Raw genomic sequence first — 22178 nt, forward strand, 5'->3', positions numbered from 1 at the left:
CATGAAGACTGTCACCATACAAGCAAATGACAAGGGGGTTAGGTACACATCTACTTTGGCAAAATGATAATGGATAATTCACATGTGAATCACAAGACATACATATCTTAAAAGTCTAGTTACAAGAACACTATAAGACAAAACATTGTTGATCCAAGTATGTACCAATAAACATTGTGAGGTTAACCAAATAACATACAATAAACTAAACTGATAATGATAAAACTAAACTTACTGTAATTTATAATTAAAAAGCAAGAATAGCAGGAACTGAATATTATAACCAACTCAAGCCAACGCTGATGATACACTGATGAAGTGTCCTGAATCAAAATTGTGGAATTTACAACTATGTGCATGTGCTTTATGATTATTGCCAAGCACCAAGTGTCTGCCAGACTTCTGAATAAAATACTGAATTCAAATAAATCTCGTAGCACACATTGATTTTAATTTGTGAATACCAAATTTTAATAACCCTTAATTTATTTTTGGTTGGTAGTGGCTCCAAGTCAAATATAAAAATTTTAAACACTTAATTACTAAACACAATATGTGTTAAACACTTAACATCTTTCATACAGACTGGTAAGAACGGACCTATATTTCTGGATCAGTTCATAGGTCCTTAGGAAGGTTCAGCAGCCACACCAGCAGCCAGAGGGAGGGGTCACACCTAGACTTTAAGACTCATTACTAGGCTGGGCGCGGTGGCTCACGCCTGTAATCCCAGCACTTTGGGAGTGCGAGGCAGGCGGATCACGAGGTCAGGAAATCGAGGCCATCCTGGCTAACACGGTGAAACCCCGTCTCTACTAAAAATACAAAAAAAAAAAAAAAAAAAAAAATTAGCCTGGCGTGTTGGCGGGTGCCTGTAGTCCCAGCTGCTCGGGAAGCTGAGGCAGGAGAATGGCGTGAACCCGGGAGGCGGAGCTTGCAGTGAGCCGAGATGGCGCCACTGCACTCCAGCCTGGGCAACAGAGCGAGACTCCGCCTCAAAAAAAAAAAAAAAGACTCACTACTCAGGAGCTTGACATTGTATCTTCAACCTCAAATACAATGTCTTTTGTCTGTCACGCCACCCTTTCTTTTCCTTCATCCTGGGAAGCTGGCCATCACTCATCCTGCTCAACTCCGGAGCCTTTAGTCTCCTTGCTCTGCATTCTCTTGTGTGTATAAGATGGACGAGTGTGACATGTATACACAGGGACAAGAACCACAAGTCTCTCCCATCCTAAAAAAGAAACATTTTTAAAGGAAAGGAAAGAATCTTGCTGAACTCTACAGAGCTCCTTGGATTCTCTCTCCTCTCGCTCCTCCCTTTCACAGACTGCTTGGAAGAGTTATCTACACACTCTCTATTCCCTTCTCTTCCACTTATCCCTTAGCCCACAATAGCCTACTACTGACCCCACAAGTTCATGAAGACCGTTCCCACCAAGGGTAACCACTAAACACACCAAATGCTTCTCTGTCCTTTTCTTACTTGATGTCTAAACAGTATTTGACATGGGTGACCACTTGCCTCATGAAACTCTCTTTTCTTGATGGTCTTTTCCTGTCTCTTTGGCCACTTCCCTTTCCGTTTTCTTTCTTTTTTAAAAAATTTTAGATTACAAAATTTAGGCTTGTCTTAACAAGTCAAACCATACAGAAGTTTATAAAGTAAAAGCTCTTCCACCCCTCCCTCGCCCCCACTTTTCAAGGTAACCAATATTAACTGTGTGTGTAGGTAGCTTCAAACTACTTTATTTATGCTCATAAAAACATATACACATTTGCATATAAACAGCTCTTTAACCTTCTGTTTTGTTTTCCCTAATGGAATCATATCGCTCTATCAACTGCTTTTTAAATAGCCACATAATATTCCATGGCATGGATTTATTTTTTATTAAACTATTTCCTTAGCAACAAACTTCAGGTTGTTCACAATTCTTGGCCACTTGATAGTGCTGCAATAAATATTCTTGTGTGTGTGTATCTTTGTGTCACTGTATGTACATTTGTGTGTGTGCATCTGTTAGTAGTGGGACTTATATTTTTAAATAGAGAACTAAAACTGAGCTTGTTGGGTCAAAGGTTATGAACATTTTACAGTTCAAAAGAATTTGACAGATTATTTTCTAAAAATTTTGCAACAGGCTGGGCGCGGTGGCTCACACCTGTAATCCCAGCACTTTGGGAGGCCGAGGTGGGTGGATTACCTGAGGTCAGGAGTTCGAGACCAGCCTGGCCAACATGGTAAACCCCGTCTCTACTAAAAATACAAAAATTAGCCAGGTGTGGTGGCACATGCCTGTAATCCCAGCTACTTGGGAGGCTGAGGCAGGAGAATTGCTTGAACCCGGGAGGCGGAGGTTGCAGTGAGCCGAGATGGTGCCACTGCGCTCCAGCCTGGCTGACGGAGTGAGACTCTGTCTCAAAAAATAAAATAAAATAAAATAAAAATAAAAAAATAAAAAAATTTTTGCAACAATTCACATTTGGACCTGTGAGTTTGTATGAGTATAAGCCTGCTTCCCCTCATCCTGAATCACTGGATAACACTGGCTGTTACCACTCTTTTTAAAATCTGGAAAATGGTATCTCCATTTAGATTCAATGAATGAGGCTGAGCAACTTTTTACTTATTTACTGGTCATCTACATTTCTTTTGTAAATTTGCTGATCAAATCCATTATCCATCTTGCTTTAAGGTTCTTAGTCTTTGTTGTTGTTGTTCATTGAGTTTCTTAATCTTTTTCTGTCACATGTGCTAAAGTTATTTTCTCTTTTTGACTTTTTACTTCATTTGAGGGCTCTTCTGCCATCACAGAAAATTTAGATTTTTGCAGAGTGAAATCCAGTCAGTAACTCTGAGGTTCTATAACTGCTTCTCTAGTTTTTCATCTTATATTGTTATAATTTTATTTGTACATTGTAGATTTGTAATACCTCTGGAATATATTTTTAGGTGGCATGATATAAGAAGTATAGCTTTGTTTTGTCTTGTTCTGTTTCTAACTGGGTAAGGAGGGGGATAAATGGGTAAGAGCAGGATCTTAGCACAGTATCTGGCATATGGAAACCACTCAATGTTAGCTGAATGAATAAATTAGTGAACAAATAGCATGTTCATCCCTAATTTTTATTCTCTACATCTAGAGATTTTTCAGGAACCTACTTTACAAATTTTTTTGTCACCAATAATGTCTAGAAACTAAATGCTGGCTCCCTGCTCCTGGCCTTGTTAATATACCAAGTCCTCCAGAACTAGTGACTTTAAAAGGAGAGCCCAGGTCAGGAGTCTGAGCTTACTGATCACTTCTTGCTCTTTTATAGATGATAGAGTATTCAACCTTGAACTTTCCTTTCTGTAAAATGAGAATGAAAATTGTAAAAAATACTTAGGGTCTGCAACAAACTACTCAGTTGTATAATATGACTTTAAAACTCATCAAACATCTAAAACTAAGGTTAAAGCTGAGCTTGAAGACATTCATAGGAACAAATTCATTTTATGATCTAAGTGCAGAAGTAGCCCTGCGTGAGTTAGATTGGTCAAAAAAGACAATTAAAAAAGAAATAACATTTACTTTCAGAAACCTTTCCCCAATGACTAAGTTTTCTTATGTAAGGTCAAGGCTAGAGGCTATGATTACAAATCACATAACCTTGCAAAAACACACTGCAAAGAACCAGGGGCCACCGAAATCCTTTATAATTGGGGGCTTTATTCCATATGCCTATGGGTAATTTATAATTATTTCCCTTTCTGACTTTTAAACTTTCAATTTCACTACTATTTCAATAAAGAGCGGAAATGCTTAGAGACAATCCTCCAAACAAACGGAATGACCCTGGTTTATATAAACAACATTTATCATCTGGCATCCTGAAAAAAGTACATAAAACATGAGCCTGAATATGAAACTAGTTATTTCCAGGAGTTCGTTTTATATATTTTATTCCTGTTGGTGTGGCACATGAGATTTCCCCGAAATGGTATTTGATTCCTAATGGATATCTAAGTTTGAATTTGAGTGCTTAAACAAGCCCATAGAATTCCAAAAATACAAATCCCCACAGTGCTGTTTCTAGTTTCTGCAACTCTAACAAGCATGTACATGTGTTCCCTCCCATCTGGGAAATTAGAAAAGAAGCTCTTGTACCATGGTTCTGAGAAGCTAACATTACAGATGATTACTGCAACCACTAATGGCAGCATTTGGAAAACAGGGGGTGGTTACAGCATAGAAGGGGACATTTAAAAACGTACAAGTATACATTTTCAGGGCTCTCTATCTGCACCATTTGAAACTGCAAAAGGCTAAAATGGGAGGAAAGATACCGAATCTGATAAAGCTAAAGAAGAATATTGTTTCCCACCTTTATAAAAGTCTGCCAGGCACTGACACACATACGGTGAAGCAATAATGGCCATGATATTCTGGTGAGATGTAACAGTTGATCTAGCTCAGCCCTTGATTAAAGGAGTTCCTATGGCGTATAATGAATATTCACTATAGGTGAGTTCCTGGCAGGCTGGGAGATTTTCGTGTTCATTTTTGCACCCCCAGTGTCTGGAACATAGTACATACAGAGCAACTGGTGGAAAAAATGGAATTAATGCAGAGATAACTAAAAGAATGAGTAAATGAATGAAATAAACCACTGAACTAGCTTTTCTAAGCAGAGGAATATTTGGGTTTCAGGACTGACAGTATAAATGATGGAATTAAGTGGAAAATGCTTCCAATAGGGAAGATTCTCAGTATTTATCTCTTTAATTCCTTAAGTCTACGCTTACTTAAGATTTTATTTAAAAAAAAAAAAACTCAAGTCTGAACTATGTATCGCCAAGGATACACCTATTAATAACAGAAAATACTTCTGGTTAGATCATAATGGTTCATTTATATAACTATTCTCAATGGAGGCTCTTTGCAAATATCAAAAGGGTGTAGAAAACAACAACAATTAGCCTTGGAAATGAAAGTAAACCAAGTACAATTTATCATTATGCTCTACTCCTTTGATATGCTAATTATCCCAAGTAAAGATAGCAGTCATTAAACAAGTCCCTATATGTTGAGAACATTAGTGTCAATATAGGTACAAACTACCAATTAACTAATTGCTGAAAGACATTAGCTGAACCAGAAACACTGCAAATCACAGGTCACATAACAGGACGGTAAAAAAGCCATTGTATTTCTCAATTCAAAAAGGCTTACAATAAAGTTGTAACTGTTACTAGCAAAACCACTCAGTGAGTATATATGGTTATACAGGCGCTATTACATAGTATGTCAAAAATCAAGTAAGTGCTTCTGTGTTTGTTTGTTTGCTGGCCTTGAACTCCTGGGCTCAAGTGATCCTCCTGCCTCACCCTCCCAAGTAGCTGAGACTACAAGCATGAAGTACACCCACCTAAGTAAGCACCATTTTAAAATGGTATTAAGCTAGACTCAGAACTAAGTGTAATTCCTCGAGTAACGAAAAACTAGGTCTAGGTAAGTACTTCATCATACAAAAGTTATGAGTTTTGTCGCCTGTCGCCCAGGCTGGAGTGTAGTGGTGCGATCTTGGCTCACTACAAGCTCCACCTCCCAGGTTCATGCCATTCTCCTGCCTCAGCCTCCGGAGTAGCTGGGACTACAGGCGCCCGCCACCACGCCCGGCTAATTTTTTTTGTATATTTAGTAGAGACGGGGTTTCATCGTGTTAGCCAGCATGGTCTCGATCTCCTGACCTCGTGATCCACCCACCTCGGCCTCCCAAAGTGCTGGGATTACAGGCGTGAGCCACTGCGCCCGACCAAGTTATAAGTTTTTGACAAACTATATGCAAATTTGCAAAACAGAATCCTATTTTAAAATATACAAAGCGAGGTTAGTATTTTAGAGGCTCCAATATCCATCAAATTATATAAATTTATATTTTTTAAATCAAGTTTTTTCAAGTGGGAGAGAATAAGACTCTCTTAGGGTACTACCATTCATTCAAGCATTTAACAAAATAAAATATATAGTATGTTACAAATGGTAAAGAGAAAAATTTAAAGCAGAGAAAGAAGATAAGGAATGAACAGGAAATGAAAGTTTAAAAGGGTGCTGAAAGTTGGCTTTATGGAGAATCAGCAGTGGCCTTTCATTAATTCACGGAGATTAAAGATAAAAAGTGCTCCTGACTTGCTATGTTATATATCGGCATATACAGCCCCAATCAAAATTTGAATTTGGGTTCTCCTGGCATAAAGACATCACAGTGTGTTACGGTAGGAATATGGTAGGAACAAAATAAAATCTAAGCAGAAGAGATAGTCAAGAACAAGGAAAGTGATATATGTAAGACCTTGGTCTCACTGCTAAGAGGTCTCTGTCTCATAATGACACTGGTCGTTTCAGTAATTAGGTTATTTCCTCTTTATAAACATACTGGGAAATGTACAAGTGCCAGAGAAAGCAGTATAGTCAGAAAGCAAAACAAATCCAAAAGTAAGGGAATGAAGTTGAGCCAAACAGATGAGGAAGAGCAATAAATGGGTCCCCTGTGGCTAAACCCCGGGCTTTACTCCATGAAGGAGGATGTAGCGGCACTGGATTGGGGGTTCCAAAAGCCTAGTTACAGCCTATCTCCAACATATACTGAATTCTTGGTTAAAAATTATCTTGGTATTTTGATATCCCTTATGAAGGCAGCATTTAGTAGAGTTACTTCTGATTTGGTTCCTCCAAATGGAAATGGGAGTAAAAATATTCTCCCCACCTAGTCCAGACAAAATGGGCCACTCTTTATACATTAGCAGAACTTGACTAACATCTTTGCATTTGCTATTCCCCTTCTTAAAAAGTTCTTTCTGTCCTTCTTTTCTTAATTGGTGTGGCTTTAAATTTAACTCTGATTGTAAATTCACTTGCTCCATTAAGATTCCTTTCACTTACAATCTGATCTATGTCCTCCCTCGGTAGTTTTCCCCATGTTGCTTCATGAATTCCCCATGCTGTTTCAGCAATATATATTTTATATTCCAAATAGATTGTGAATTTCTTGAGGGCAGGGTAGAGATCTCCTTCTTCCTACCAGGCCCAATAATATCAGCTAACATTTATTCTGTGTTTACTCAATAGTCATTGGCTTCCAGCTGTATATGCATTATCTCTAATCTTCGTAACAACTGTGTAAGGTAGGAACTAATTATTCTCACTTGCAGATGAAGAAACTGAGGCTCAGAGAGATTAAATGGTGAAGATGAGTTTTGAACCCATGTATGCTGACTCAGACCCTAGCCTCTTAATCATACTAGATCCTGTAGCATGCTATTGGGCACAAAGAAGAGACTCAGCACCAGTGCTCAAAGAAACGTATAAAAAACTTGGAAACTCACATGCAGGAAAGATTTACTATACATTTACTTGTTCTACATTTAGTTTCTAAATACTGTATGTCCCAAAGATCATGAGCAACTTAAGGAACCATTTCTTCTTCCCTTATTATCCAAGGATAAACGATCTTGTCTGCGCCAGGCACACAGTAGATATTCAAAATAAGTTAAAAGTATATGCTTTATGTGTTTTAATGTCTACTTTTAGAAGGTACAGGGCAAGAAATTAAAATTAACAAATGTATAAAGACTAAAGGCTATAGAAGTCACTGTGCCAAATTAAATGTATTCACCTGACATCTTTACATGGATTCAGTTAATTAAGGAAGGAGAATGGCTTCTCTGAGGACATCAATGAGGACCATGGCATTCTAAGGTGGTAATATCAACCTTCCTGTAATAATGTACAGTTAGGGCCATTCTATGATTAACTAACTATATTCAGTGAAAATAAGAAGCACTGATTGTCAGGTCAGGAAAAGATAACCGCAGTGTTCTTGAAATAGCTAGTTCCTACAGGGTGAGCCCAGGACACCAGAACAGAGCTGCTGCCACCTGCCCATGTCCTCCAAAAGTGACATCTTGAGCTCATTACTACTAGATGTCACAATACAGAATAGGGTGTTTTTTTTAATTCTATCTTGCTTATTATTTTCATAAACAAAAATGATTTGACTGCCCTTATTTATGCAGGAATATGCTTGTGAAGCTATACTTATCCTAAATATATTGGTTATAGCTACTGTTTATAAAACTAAATTGAAACACATGTGATACAAACAAATTTTAGGGAGGAAAATCCTGGCTTTTTGAAAATAATGATGATCAAGATTTTGTTGGTCAAATACTGTCCCATCAGTTATTATACCCAACAGACACAGCCTTGAGAATCACCAGCTTTTGAATAGTCATGCAGTAATCTAAAAGGTGTGTGAAATGGAGCCCCTACTCTGGAGGCCAGAGAGGTTGGGTGAGGGGAATCCTTTGTAGTATAGCCAGGGTCCTCACTGGGAGCAAATGATGCTTCCTGGCTTCTGCCAACTTCTCTACTCATAAAAGTTTTTAGAGAAAGAATCTGGAGTGTGGAGTTTCCCCTACTGCCCTAAGTGTGCTCTTAATACATTTGATAAGCTTCCTCTGGGCTTACTTAAAGTATCAATTTTTGCCAAGACAATCCTAAGCAAAAAGAACAAAGCTGGAGGCATCACGCTACCTGACTTCAAATTATACTACAAGGCTACAGTAACCAAAACAGCATAGTACTGGTACCAAAACAGACATAGACCAGTGGAGCAGAACAGAGACCTCAGAAATAACACCACACATCTACAACCATCTGATCTTCAACAAACCTGACAAAAACATGTAATGGGGAAAGGATCTCCTATTCAGTATGGTGCTGGGAAAACAGGCTAGCCATATGCACAAAACTGAAACTGGACTCCTTCCTTACACCTTATACAAAAATTAACTCAAGATGGATTAACAACTTAAATGTAAAACCCAAAACCATAAAAACCCTAGAAGAAAACCTAGACAATACCATTCAGGACATATGGGCAAAGGCTTCATGACAAAAATGCCAAAAGCAATTGCAGCAAAAGCCAAAATTGACAAATGAGATCTAATTAAACTAAAGAGCTTCTACACAGCAAAAGAAAGTATCATCAGAGTGAACTGGCAACCTACAGAATGGGAGAAAATTTTTGAAATCTACCTATCTGACACAGGGCTAATATCCAAAATTTACAAGGAACTTAAACATATTTACAAGAAAAAAAACAAACAACCCTATCAAAAAGTGGGCAAAGGATATGAACAGACACTTCTCAAAAGAAGGCATTTATTTGGCCAACAAACATATGAAAACGAGCTCAACATCACTGGTCATCAGAGAAATGCAAATCAAAACCACAATGAGATACCACCTCATGCCAGAATGGCAATTATTAAGAAGTCAGGAAACAACAGATGCTGGGGAGGTTGTGGAGAAACAGGAATGCTTTACACTGTTGATGGGAATGTAAATTAGTTCAACCATTGTGGAAGACAGTGTGGCAATTCCTCAAGGATCTGGAACCAGAGATACCATTTGACCCAGCAATCCCATTACTGGGTATATACCCAAAGGAATATAAATCATTCTACTATAAAGACACATGCATACATAGGTTTATTGTAGCACTATTTACAATTTTTGCAACTGTTTTACAAATCATATTGAACTACATCCTTTAGTTTCTCTGAGTTGTGATGTTATGCATTCCTGCTGATAAAAACCTTGTGCCAGACTTTAATCCAAGAGCCCAACAAAACAAGTTTAAACAATAGTGAGTTTTTATTTAAGCACATATGAAACAGACATGAATACCATTTACCACATCCTTAATACGTCTCCATAACTTAAAGAAAAGGTAGAAGATGTATTCACCTAAATCGTTTAGGTGGCTCTTTTAATGGATAGAAAGATTTAAAGTGGCAGTTGATATAGTGGACATCTGTGATATTGCTTGCCTGATACCCTCTCCTCTCTCAGGAAGCTTCTTTCTCTTCTAGACCCCACCCCCAGGCCCCAATCCATAGAGCCCCTTAAAGAGCTGCCTGTCCTAATCCCTGGGAACAGCTGATGGGTCTAGGAAAAGGCTGGTCCTTTCTTCAAGATTTGTGACTAAATGTAGGCCAGTCTCTGCAGATGCAGAAGAAATGGTGAGCTGCCATATTTCGCATATATAGAAGGGACCAGGCTGTGGTGGAAGACAATAAAGCCAACCTGCTGGGAGAAGTGCAGGCAAGAGAGGAGAGAGTCCAGGCAGCGTCCACACCCTTAGTTCCTGTGGGTCTTGGTGCAGCTGTGTCCCTGCTCTTACTGTGGTTTGACTATTCAATCTGCTCCTAGTTTTGGAAAGCTAATAAATTGCACTATATGCCTAAGCTGGTTTGAAGTGGTTTTCCTTCACTTATAACCAACATTTTCTCTGGTAAATTATTAAACGAACACAGATGATACCATGGTAAATCAAAATCTACAGAATTAAGTGCTAAAAAGGGCTTTCATCTCTGAGTTATTTGAATACTTACTACACACTATGGAATGCTGGGCCTTCATCAGAACCTCAAAGGGCTCCGAGGACACAGATAAGCTGCATGCTTCCTTACCTGCCAGAGGAAAGCTTTGCTAGAGCAATCTGCCTGCAGTACCAGGCTCTGGCTATAGCTAGGCTAGTTCTCTGGACTTGCTGCCTCTCATCTTGGTGGACTTAAAACAGCACCGTAACACATCCTGGGCCTTAGAACACCTTGCACTCACTGCTCCTCTTCAGTCAGTGAAGGAAAAGGTATCAGAGGTGCCAATGCTGAAGGCAGAAAATTCACAGGAGTATGCCATTTGAATACATGAAATGTTTTGCAAGTTTATCACGCAACTTAACAACTACACAAATATGATGATCTTCTAACTATAGACACAATTTTTGTCAGAGATTACATGCTTTCATTTTTTTCCATATGACATGCTAAATGTGGGCATTTGAGGAAGCAAAAGGTTTACACAGCTTTTGCAAATGTACGTGGAAGTGCCCAGCAAGATCCAGGCATGAGGAAGGTGCTCAATAAGTTACTTTCACTTCCCTTATTTCTTTCAGACTCTTGGTCTGATATCCTTTTCAAAACCATGCTATTCTTCCTGCTATTAAAGCTACACCCTGTCCTCTCCTCTCTAGGTTGCTTTGAATTCTGGAGTTTAGAGATTCTTCCCAAGTGGCTCTGTGAGTGAAGACAGAAGGGAAAGCCACCCTAGAAGCTAATAACACCTTTGTTCCCACCCACCCAGCCAGCAGGTCACTTGGCTCAGACTGTCTGTGCACATGGCAACTAAGCAATTGGTTATTTCCAAGTTATTTCAGATACCTGGCACCACATGTTCATTAACTGGAGACCATCACAAACCACAAGTGTAAGAGAATGGAGCCCACTGGAGATTCTCCCCTTGATGTGATCAGAGGTCTTTTGATTCGCATATTGTTATCTGTAGAACTTAAAGGGCAGCTTAGAGTTGAAAAAGAGAGGCCTGGAGCCATATCCCTCTGGAACTGCCTATGGGAAGGCCCTGTATAGAAAATGAGCTCTGAGAACCAGTGTAAATGCCATATCTTTCTCCCAGCCTCAAAAGCCCTCCTCCATCTACATTAGCCTGACATTTAAGCTCCTCCAAAGTGTCTTCCCAATTTCTTTTTTTTTTTTTTTTTTTTTTTGAGACAGAGTTTCACTCTTGTTGCCCAGGCTGGAGTGCAATGGTGTGATCTTGGCTCACTGCAACCTCCGCCTCCCAGGTTCAAGCGATTCTCCTGCCTCAGCCTCCCGAGTAGCTGGGATTACAGGCATACACCACCATGCCCAGCTAATTTTTGTATTTTTAGTAGAGAGGGGGTTTCTCTGTGTTGGTCAGGCTGGTCTCGAACTCCCAACCTCAGGTGATCCACCCACCTCGGCCTCCCAAAGTGCTGGGATTACAGGCATGAGCCACCATGCCCGGCCTCCCAATTTCATTTTTCTACCACCCTGTTGATACATCCTAACTACTGCAGGTTCCCACACTCCATGTCATCACTCTACCAGGTCTCTCTGCTCTGCCACTCAATCCTGGACGCCTTCTCCCAGGTCTACATCCCCCAACCGCAAATCTCCAAATTGGACCTACTCTTTTATTTATTTATTTATTTATTTATTTTTATTTATTTTTTGAGATGAGTCTTGCTCTGTCCGCCAGGCTGGAGTGCAGTGGCACGATCTTGGCTCACTGCAAGCTCCGCTTCCCAGGTTCACGCCATTCTCCTGCCTCAGTCTCCCAAGTAGCTGGGACTACAGGCGCCCGCCACCACGCCCAGCTAATTTTTTGTATTTTTAGTAGAGACAGGGTTTCATCGTGTTAGCCAGGATAGTCTCGATCTCCTGACCTCGTGATCCTCCTGCCTCGGCCTCCCAAAGTGCTGGGATTACAGTGAACCTACTCTTTTAAGTTCAATTTAGAAGTCATATCCTCTCATGAGACGTCCTTGATCCTACCAGCTCATGTAATGGTCTCTCCTCTAAAATCTTACAGGTTTTTAGGTACAACCAAATATGATAGTACTTGATTGGTTTGTGTGTGTGTGTGTGTGTGTGTGTGTGTGTGTGTTTTAAAGTTATTTACATATGTGTTATCATTTATCTCATTGGGTTCCTTAAGAGCAATGACTATGTTTCATTCATTTTTGTATACAAAATGAATTAATACATTCATTTTGTATTTGTTTCATATTTTGTATTCAGTGTCCAGTATGGTGCTTACCACAAAAATAGGCACCCAATAAATATCTGATAAACAAATGTATGAATGTGTATATGAATGACTACATATGTTTGCCAGTAAATTACTGTTTCAAAACTGGGTTTCGAAAGCAGACTTCCTTAGTAGACACAACAGAAATCTATTGAAATTATTAACTTGACTTTCCAATGTAAGTCAGTTGGTATAAGTTTGGGCAGAATAGGCCATTTCTCCCCAGGTTTAGATCATGCCTTGGAATAGGAAGAAAATTTGGATCTGTACACTTAACTGAATGATCAAACCCTAGAGTGCACAAAAACAAGAGCAATCTTTTTGCCATGTCTAACCATAATCGGATCTCCTAAAACTAAAGCTAACAAACTTCTAAACAACACATTATATGGTGTTCACTGAGTCAACACTCATGATTTGCCAACCATGTGTAAGGCATTGTAACAAGCATAATAAAGAAAGACAAAAGGATTGTAAGAATCAGTCTTACCCCTCAAAGAAGTCAATATAAACACATGAAAATGAGAGAAGTTTCTTCCTTCTTCTTCAATAGGAGATCCTACAAGGTAATACATGATTAATTATCAAGAGCCCTACGAGGAAAGGATGAAGAACTCCTCAGTTGTTTCTATGTATCGAGAATGAATTCGTTAGACTCTTTTCTGACATTATGCTTTTAAAAGAAAAGAGATAAAGAAAGCAAGAGAGTATCCTGAGACTTTGCTAGAGTCGCTTATCAGCTTAAGGAGTTTTGGGGCTGAGACAATGGGGTTTTCTAAATATACAATCATGTCATCTGCAAACAGAGATAATTTGACTTCCTCTCCTCCTGTTTGAATACCCTTTATTTCTTTCTCTTGCCTGATTGCCCTGGCCAGAACTCCTAATACTATGTTGAATAGAAGTGGTGAGAGAGTGCATCGTTGTCTTGTGCTAGTTTTCAAAGGGAATGCTTCCAGCTTTTGCCCATTCAGTGTGATATTGGCTGTGGGTTTATCATAAATAGCTCTTATTATTTTGAGATACATTCCATCAATACCCAGTTTATTGCATGCAAAAATCACAAGCATTCCTATAACCAATAATAAGCAAACAGGGAGCCAAATAATGAGTGAACTCCGATTCACAACTGCTACAAAGAGAATAAAATACCTACGAATACAACTTACAAGGGATGTGAATGATCTCTTCAAGAACTACAAACCATTGCTCAAGGAAATAAGAGAGGACACAAACAAATGGAAAAACATTCCATGCTCATGGATAGGAAGAATCAATATCGTAAAAATGGCCCTACTGCCCAAAATAATTCATAGATTCAATGCTATTCCCATCAAGCTACAATTGATTTTCTTCACAGAATTAGAAAAAACTACTTTAAATTTCATATGGAACCAAAAAAGAGCCCATATAGCCAAGACAATCATAAGCAAAAAGAACAGAGCTGGAGGCATCACGCTACCTGACTTCAAACTACACTACAAGGCTACAGTAACCAAAACAGCATGGTACTGGTATCAAAATAGATATACAGACCAATGGAACAGAATAGACACCTCAGAAATAATACCACACATCTATAATCATCTGATCTTTGACAAACCTGACAAAAACAAGCAATGGGGAAAAGATTCCCTATTGCATAGCATTGGGAAAACTGGCTATCCTTATGCAGAAAACTGAAATTGAACTCTTCCTTACACCTTATACAAAAATCAGCTCAAGATGGATTAAAGATTTAAACGTAAGATCTAAAACCATAAAAACCATAGAAGAAAGACTGGGCAATACCATTCAGGACACAGGCATGGGCAAAGACTTCATAACTAAAATGCCAAAAGCAATTGCACTAAAAGACAAATTTGACAAATGGGATCTAATTAAACTAAAGAGCTTCTGCACAGCAAAAGAAACTATCATCAGAGTGAACAGGCAACCTATAGAATGGGAGAAAATTTTTGAAATCTATCCATCTGACAAAGTGCTAATATCCAGAATCTACAAGGAACTCAAACAAATTTACAAGAAAAAAACAACCCCATCAAAAAGTGGGCAAACGATATGAACAGACGCTTTTCAAAAGAAGACATTTATGAGGCCAACAAACATATTGAAAAAAGCTCATCATCACTGGTCATTAGAGAAATGCAAATCAAAGCCACAATGAGATACCATCTCATGCCAGTTAGAATGGCAATCATTAAAAAGTCAGGAAACAACAGATGCTGGCAAGGATGTGGAGAAATACGAACACTTTTACACTGTTGGTGGGAGTGTAAATTAGTTCAACCACTGTGGAAGACAGCATGGTGATTCCTCAAGGATCTAGAACTAGAAATACCATTTGACCCACCAATCCCATTACTGGGTATATACCCAAAGACACATGCACACATATGTTTATTGCAGCACTATTCACAATAGCAAAGACTTGCAGCCAACTCAAATGCCCATCAATGATAGACTGGAAAAAGAAAATATGGCATATATACATCATAGAATACTATCCAGTCATAAAAAAGGATGAGTTCATGTCCTTTGCAGGGACATGGATGATGCTGGAAACCACCATTCTCAGCAAACTAACACAAGAACAGAAAACCAAACACTGCATGTTCTCACTCATAAGTGGGAGTTGAACAATGAGAACACATGGACACAAGAAGGGGAACATCACACACCAGGGTCTGTCAGGGGGTATGGGGCTAGGGGAGGGATAGCACTAGGAGAAATACCTAATGTAGATGACAGGTTGGTGGGTACAGCAAACCAGCATGGCACATGTATACCTATGTAACAAACGTGCATATTCTGCACATGAATCCTAGAACTTGGAAGGAAGGAAGGAAGGAAGGAAGGAAGGAAGGAAGGAAGGAAGGAAGGAAGGAAGAGAAAGAAAGAAAGAAAGAAAGAAAGAAAGAAAGAAAGAAAGAAAGAAAGAAAGAAAGAAAGAGAAAGAGAAAAGAAAGAAAGAAAGAGAAAAGAAAGAAAGAAAGAAAGAAAGAAAGAAAGAAAGAGAGAGAGAGAAAGAAAGAAAGAAGAAAGAAAGAAAGAAAGAAAGAAAGAAAGAAAGAAAGAAAGAAAGAAAGAAAGAAAGAAAGAAAGAAAGAAAGGAAGAAAGAAAGAGAGTAATGGGTATCCCAAGAAAATGTATGAACATCTTCTAGAAGTGGTAAAAGGTGAGGAAAGAGGCTCTGGCTTTCCCAGACTGCATAATGCTAAATAGTAAGCTATAGATGTTTTTCAGTGGAGATCATTCTACCTTTTTTGGTTTTCAGAACATCTAGTTCAAAATGCCTAGAGACAGGAGGACCAGTATCAGCCCTCAAATGAGGGTGTAGCATGAATTTGTGAACAGTAGGCAGCTGAAGCCTGGATGGGTGGATTACTTCATTTAGAGCCTTGCTACCCAGAGCAACAGCATCAGCTACACCTGGGGGATACTTTAACAAATTCCTAGGTTATTTGCATGTGCATTGAAGTTTAAGAAGCACTGGCTTAGAGGACTGGCAATTAAGAAAAAGAAAACGGGTCCAAAGATGAAAAAAAGAACTGAAAAACAACACACTGAAGTACTATCCTATGATTAAGCAGGAGAACACAGATGAACTGTGATGTTTCACTGGTCTAGGACAGAAGAAGATATTTTACACGAAGTTTAGGATTTAAGAATAAGTATACAAGTGACAAAAAAGTAGACAAATCGAACTTCATGAAAATTTTAAAACTATTTGCATAAAAAGACAAATACTAATAAGGCAAACTATGAAATGGGAGAAAATATTGTCAAATTACATATCTGATAAGGGATTAATATCCAGAATATACAGAGAGTTACTAAACTCAGTAACAAAAAAACAAACAACCTCAATTCAAAAATGGGCAAAGAACTTGAATAGACATTTCTCCAAAGAAGATATAGAAACAGCCAGCCGGGTGTGATGGCTCACGCCTATAATCCCAGAATTTTGGGAGGCCAAGGTGGGTGGATCACAAGGTCAGGAGTTTGAGACCAGCCTGGCCAATATGGTGAAACCCCATCTCTACTAAAAAAATACAAAAAAAAATAGCCGGGTGTGGTGGTGCAGGCCTGTAATCCCAACTACTTGGGAGGCTGAGGCAGGAGAACTGCTTGAACCCAGGAGGCGGAGGTTGCAGTGAGCCGAGATTGCCCCACTGCACTCCAGCCTGGGTGACAAAGCGAGATTCCATCTCAAAAAAAAAAAAAAAAAAAAAAGAAAGAAAGAAAGAAACAGCCAATAAGCATATGAAAAGATGTTCAACATAAATCAAAACTACAATAAGATATCGCCTCAAATCCATTAGGATGGCTACTATCCAAAATAATAGCAAGTGTTGGTGAGAATGTCGAGAAACTGGAGCACTTGTGCACTGACTGTTGGGGGTAGTGTAAAATGGGATCGCTGCTATGGAAAACAGTACAGCAGTTTCTCAAAAAGTTAAAAATGGAATCACCATACTATCCAGCAATACCACTTCTGAATATATACTTCAAAAAAACTGAAAACAGGATCTTAAAGAGCTATCTGCACACCTGTGTTTATTTATTTTATTTTATTTTATTTTATTTTATTTATTTTTTTGAGACGGAGTCTCGCTCTGTCACCCAGGCTGGAGTGCAATGGCACAATCTCAGCTCACTGCAACCTCCACCTCCCGGGTTCAAGTGATTCTCCTGCCTCAGCCTCTTGAGTAGCTGGGATTACAGGCACCCGCCACCACGCCCAGCTAATTTTTGTATTTTTAGTAGAGATGGGGTTTCGCCTTGTTGGCCAGGCTAGTCTTGAACTCCTGACCTCAGGTAATCTGCCCACCTTGGCCTCCCAAAGTGCTGGGATTACAGGCGTGAGCCACCGCACCCGGCCACACCTGTGTTTATAATAGCATTATTCACATTAGCTAAAAAGTAGAAGCAACCCAAGTGTCCATCAACAGAAGAATGGAAAAGCAAAACGTGGTATACATGTACACATATATGGAATATTATCCAGCCTTATAAAAAAAGAAAATTCTGACATCCTACAAATGGATGAACCTTGGACATTACACTAACTAAATTAGCCAGTCACAAAAAAGACAAACAGTACTGCACAATTCCACTTATCTGAGGTATAAGGCTAGTCAAAATCACAGTGACAGAAAGTGGAATGGTGGTTTCCGGGGGATGATTTGTTTAACAGGTTTAGAGTTTTAGTTTTATAAAATGAGAAAGTTACGGAGATGGATGTCATGATGGTCGCACAACATTATTATCAATGTACCTAATATCACTGAACTGTAACTAAAAAATAGATAAGATGGCTTTTATGTTATATATACTTTACCACAATAAAAAAATTAAAGAAAAGAGAGTAAGCATCTATGGCATATTCCAAAAACTCAGATAAAAGGGAGGAAGAATCATAGTAGAAACTGAAAAGTACAATAAGGTTACTTCTCAAATACTTTTCATACTGGTCACATCCATATACCCTGGATGAGCCAGAGAAAGGGGTCAGGTGGAGGGAGGTGGCGTGGGCGAGACTATCCCCTTTGGGTCAGTGATATCAGTGAAGCTGTGCCATTGGTATAATGGTATAACCAGGGATGAAGAGTAAAGAAAGCCAGAAAATGTTAAAGGTGAAAAGGACCTTAGACATCTGGTCCAGCGGTTGATAGCCTATGTTGTGACAAGTAGGGATCAAATGTACCTTAAGAGTATGTGTCTTGGCAGGGCGCGGTGGCTCACCTGTAATCCCAGCACTTTGGGAGGCCACGGTTGGCAGATCACAAAGTCAAGAGATCAAGACCATCCTGGCTAACACGGTGAAACCCTGTCTCTACTAAAAATACAAAAAATTAGCCGGGCATGGTGGCAGGCTCCTGTAGTCCCAGCTACTCGGGAGGCTGAGGCAGGAGAATGGCGTGAACCTGGGAGGTGGAGCTTGCAGTGAGCCGAGATCATGTCACTGCACTCCAGCCTGGGAGACAGAGCAAGACTTCGTCTCAAAAAAAAAAAAAAAAAAGAGTATGTGTCTTTAGAGCAGCCAAGGGGAAACCAAATGGTCCCTGTGTAAGCCCTTGGTCCCCATGTCAGCCCTTCCTCCCCTGGTCAGCGGTAGTGGCTACTATTCTGTTTTATATAATCATTGCAGGAGAAAGATTCGTTTGTAAAAATATTTCTAGTATATTAAAAAGTAAAGTTTGTAACTCTTGATTCCAACACCAAAATTTCACAAATTTACAAATGGAGAAACTGAGATAACTTCCGAAACTGAGATAACGGAAGTTATCTGTCCAATATGTAGAGCTAATTAGATACAGAGATGAAACCAAAACCCATGACTGCTGATTCCTGCATCAATGCTTTTTTTTCACGACATCATTCTGCTATATCCAAATTTGCTTTGAAAATTCTTTGTCACTTACTAAATGAGGTCTGTGTGAATAAAAAAGGAAATGCAAGATCCCAAAGAGGAAGAGAGATCAAAAGTGTCTCTACACTGAGTTATGAAGAATAGAGATATTCATAAAAGGAAGAACATATTATATTAATAGCTCCATAAATGAAAAACTATAAATGTTGGACTTAGCATAACTATTGAGTAGGTGGCTTTGTTAGAACTTTACTAATTATAGAAGTGCTGATGAACAGATTTAGAAGAACCATAAATTCAGTCAGACTTTATCACTGGCTTGGGTTAGTAAGAATATTTCTTTAATTTCTAAACTAATAACAGGTTTAAGATAGACCAATTGATGAACATTTATAGTTTCATGCTTATGAACAGAAATTGTGACATTTCACGATGCATAAATGATGATGAAAGTATTGAAGCATCCTAGCAAGTTGCAATTCTCCAGGGAAGCTATTAACAACTTAACATTTCTAGTTCACATTGGAATGATTCAACTTGAATGAGACAAGTTCTCAAAAAATTTTATACTAAATAGGCATGAAAGAATGCAATTAAGATAGCAGACTAGGTTGGGCCCTTAAGCTAGGTTTCTTGGGTCTATTGCTAAATCAAATGTTGAGATATATATATATATATATATATATATGAAAACCTGTAAAACAGTACAAAGCAGGCTTCACAAACTATGTTAAAAAATAAACAAAAATAAAAACAAACAAAACTATGTTAAAAAAGAAAACAGAACAGCAAAATAATCCTTCCTAATGCTCCAATAAAATAAACTGGACTTTCCCCTCAGATAAACCAAGGCTGTACCCACTACTGCCTATGCAGCATGGGCAATGGATGTTGCTGATTCTTTTTCTTTTTTTTTTTGAGACGGAGTCTCGCTGTCGCACAGGCTGGAGTGCAGTGGCGCGATCTCGGCTCACTGCAAGCTCCGCCTCCCGGGTTCACGCCATTCTCCTGCCTCAGCCTCCAGAGTAGCTGGGACCACAGGCGCCCGCCACCTCGCCCGGCTAATTTTTTGTACTTTTAGTAGAGATGTGGTTTCACCGTGTTGGCCAGGATGGTCTCGATCTCTTGACCTCGTGATCCGCCCGCCTCGGCCTCCCAAAGTGCTGGGATTACAGGCGTGAGCCACTGCGCCCGGCCGGTGATTCTTTTTCTTTTCTCCTGTCTTCAATTCCATTCTCCTGCTATACTGAGTGTATGTTTGGGGCCAGCCTCAGGATTCATTAATATAGAATTCATTCATTCATTCATTCATTCATTCAAACATGTATTAATGCCCCACTATGTGTGGGGCAACACCTAAAGGCACTAAGGATCTATGCCCTCAAAACCTTCACAGTCTAGTGGAAAAATAAACAACTAAACTATTCATTAGGCTGAAATTGTTACAATAAAGGCATATTATAAGAGAGATGTGCACCTGTGGCCGGACAAAGGAGGGATGCAAGAGAGGGCAAGACTGGGCATCACATGAGACTTTTCAAGGAGGAGGTAATGTTCCTAGTTAGAAGGAATCCAAATGATCCAAGGGAGTAAAAAGGATAAGGGAGTGGAAGGAAGAGATGACAGCACATGGAAAGTCACTGAAGTAGAAGGGCACATTCAAGGGACTGTTCAGGAAGGATGAAATACTGGATACTGGTGAGAAGGATGAAAAACAAAGCTGAACACATTTAAGGGCCAGAGTGTAAACAGCCTTAATGTATTTTAGTTAAGGAACTTATTTTATTTTAAGGGCAATACGGAAAGGGATTACAAAGTGAGTAATGACATAATCAGATTGTTTTACAGTATTCTAAGAGCTTTGGAAGGCTGGATTCAAGGAGGACAAAGGTGAATGCATGGTGGAAGAGGGAGCTCTAGAGTGGTCCAGAGGAGAGCAAGAAAGATGTCAACATAGAGAAGCAACTTGGTGCTGGGTGTCAGAGCCCAGGCAGAGTGAAGGGAGTGCACACCCAGGGGAGGGTGCAGCAGCAACAATAGCAAGTTGGTTACATAAACGGGGATGGATATAATATATATGTGTGTAACCTATATATTATGTTATAGTAATATATTAAGGATAATGCGAACCAGATTTATCACTTTCAGAGAAGGAAGTTACAAATATGCATAAAGAGAAAAACAGAATGAACCCAGTGTGTTGAATTGGAATTGGAGGTATCAGTATGAAAATGGTTGTTTAACATATTTGGGTAGGTACACAGAAGTAATATTGAGCATCAAAATAATGACAGTAACCGACAATAATCCATTAAATGAACTAGACATTAATGAGTCCATGCTAAATAAATTGAAAGCTTGATAAAAAAAAACAGGATATTTGGGTGGTTTCAAAGGACCTTCCCAAAATACCAATGACAAAGGGGGGAAAAGTAACTTTACAGTGGAAACCCCAACAGACACTGCCTTTAAAGTGATCAATGTGAACACATCAACAGTAATGAGTCAAACAGATATCCTCTGCCACTTGAGAGAAGGCATGAAAAAATATAACATCACCTCTGTGATATTCCTGCCACAGATGCATAAATGGATCTAATCATGAGTGAACATCAGACAAATCCAAATTGAGAGAAATTATATAACATAACTGGCCTATAATCTTCAAAAATGTTGTAAATGTCAAGGAAAAACTGAGGAACTATTAAATACACACTAGAGAAACAACTAAAATCACACATGATTCTAAACTGAATTCTGAACCAGGTATGGTAGGTCATGCCAGGGGAGGCTGAGGTGGGAGAAGCGCTTGAGCTCAGGAGTTCAAGACCAGCCTGGGCTATAGCAACACCTCATCTCTTACAAAAAATAACAATGATGATAAATGATTTAAAACTAAACTGAATTCTTCTGCTACAAAGAAATCATTGGGAAAATATTAGTGAAATTTGAATGGGATCTTAGAATTGGATGGTAGTAGTATGCCATGTTAATTTCCTGATTTTTTTTTACCATATTGCAATTATTAATATTTAAGAGAATGCCTTTATTTCTAAGAAACACACACTAAAGTATTTGGAGGTGAAGGCTATCACATCAGCAACTTACTCTCGAA

At 39.0% G+C, this 22178-nt stretch overlaps 1 protein-coding gene across 8 annotated transcripts in view; it reads right to left on the reverse strand.

Moving 5' to 3' along the window:
• BABAM2 (BRISC and BRCA1 A complex member 2) overlaps positions 1-22178 on the reverse strand; it is a 577548-nt gene that overhangs the window by 214927 nt on the left and 340443 nt on the right. The window lies entirely within an intron of this gene.

Source organism: Symphalangus syndactylus, chromosome 18 (assembly GCF_028878055.3).
Source record: "Symphalangus syndactylus isolate Jambi chromosome 18, NHGRI_mSymSyn1-v2.1_pri, whole genome shotgun sequence".
In the NCBI taxonomy this organism is placed as follows: domain Eukaryota; kingdom Metazoa; phylum Chordata; class Mammalia; order Primates; family Hylobatidae; genus Symphalangus; species Symphalangus syndactylus.